A 1849-nucleotide genomic window follows, 5' to 3' on the forward strand; every position below is an offset into this window, starting at 1 on the left:
GGCTGCGCCCCGGGGACGGCTCCCCCAGCGGGCTGCTGCCCTGTGGGTACAAGGGGCGCGAGGGCAGCGGGACCCGTCTGTCCTGTCTGCGGGAGGGAAACCGGTAAAGGACACAGGAAACTCCGCGGCCGCTCGTCCCGGACTCTTCTCAACCTCTCCAGCGCCCCAGCCTGCCCCGCACCGGCCTGACAAGTTTCTTCGAGGCAGGCAGCATCTTGCTGTGGCAGGAGAAGGAAGAGGCTGGGCCGGCTCCTCGCCCGCAGGGCCGCCCAGGGAGCATCAGGCAGGGGTGTCGAGGGAGCGTGTTTGGCGCCGCTCAGCCCCAACAGCCAGGGGGTATCAGACTGAACGGAGAATATGCTCCTTCAGAGCTGGAAAAATAAGGAAAGGGGAGTTCAAGTCTCACCCCTATGTGATAACAAGGGTCCATGCAGTGCCCTACCCGTTTTTCACTATTTCCATGAATCCCAACCTGAAAGGCAACTAGAGATGAACAGCCGATAATGACTACCCCTCCCTGCCCCAGTCCCCCTTTTAAGAAAGACTTTACAAAGAGCACATGCAAAATGATCGCAGGCCCAAAACTCAGTACCTCAGCCCCCCGCACTCATAGCCATTAGGCCATGTTGTGGTTAGCTTATTCATGAACCCAGTGCTTCTCAGTCAGGGTGCCACACGATTCACAAGATAAACCCAGGAGTGTCCAATAAGAATCCATAGTGCCAAAAGCACATTTTCACCCGTTGCAGCCCTACCAAGTGTTTTGCAACAGAAAAATTGTTGTTCTGTAGTCCAAGAATGAGTGAAGACAAAGAGTTGGCATTTTCTGTTGAGGGGTACCCCATCTCTAAAGAGATGAAGGACCACTGCTCTAACCATTTTAAAGCATAGTTTTACCTCAGAGCCCAGGACAGAATCACTGGAATAGCGAGAAGCCTTAATTTGACCGATGAAAAATATGGAACGAGTAGAATAACCCATGGATCATCAATATAAGGCTAGAAAGGACCTCAGGAGACATACTTCAACTCCCTGCTCAAGGCAGGATCAACCCCATTCAAGCCATCTTGTCTAACTGTTGGTCTAGCCTGCTCTTACAGAACTTCCAAGGATGGAGATCCCACAACCTCACCAGGTACTCGGTTAACCACCCACATCCTTAGAATGGTCTTCCCAATATTAAGCTGAAGTTCCTCATGTTGCAATTTAAAGCCATTACTTCCTGTCCAGAGGAGATTCAATATGCAAGTAGCAAGTATAGGTCAAGTCCCTCTCCTGTGGAGGATGTAGTAAAGAACTACCAATTAGTCTGACAGCTCAAATGGTAAGAGTCTCAGCTAGGGATTTGAGGGTCAAAGGGTTAAAACCCTGATGCTTATCTGTAGGGGAGATAAGAGGATTGTAAATGATCACTTTGAAATAGATTTTTATAGTTACAGTGTAGTATACATTTTATTCACTCATGTTGTTTTGGTGGTGTTGCATTCCACATCCCCAATGGAGGCAAAGTCTGCAACAAACTAGCTTGACTATTGCAAGCTCATGCACTTAATTTCAAATGCCACCAATTCAATCCTGTGCCTTGATCAAGACAGTATCCATCATATAGCAGCAAACCTACCTATTACCTGTACTGTCAGTATAAATAGTACTACTTGACTTTCAGAAATTCTAACGGGACACTTGCATATAACATAGGAGCAGGTGGGGATGTGTGCAGTTGCATCCCGCCTTTGATTCCTGCTCCACCCTACCTTTAAAACGGGGCGGGGAGTGGAGTAACAGCATTTCTATTCGGGCAGTGCCGAGACCATCAATTAACTTCATAGCTCATTAGTCCCCATTCCTG

The 1849-nt window shown here is 48.7% G+C and overlaps 1 long non-coding RNA gene across 1 annotated transcript in view; it reads right to left on the reverse strand.

Annotated features, from left to right (window-relative positions):
* Positions 1 to 17: 17 nt before the first annotated feature.
* Positions 18 to 1849, reverse strand: part of LOC102378126 — a 10540-nt gene continuing 8708 nt past the window's right edge. The window contains exon 3 of the long non-coding RNA XR_323525.3: positions 18 to 371. This is a non-coding gene — a long non-coding RNA (uncharacterized LOC102378126). The remainder of the gene's footprint in view (positions 372 to 1849) is intronic.

The sequence above is a fragment of the Alligator sinensis genome, unplaced genomic scaffold, assembly GCF_000455745.1.
Source record: "Alligator sinensis unplaced genomic scaffold, ASM45574v1 scaffold123_1, whole genome shotgun sequence".
Taxonomy (NCBI): Eukaryota; Metazoa; Chordata; order Crocodylia; family Alligatoridae; genus Alligator; species Alligator sinensis.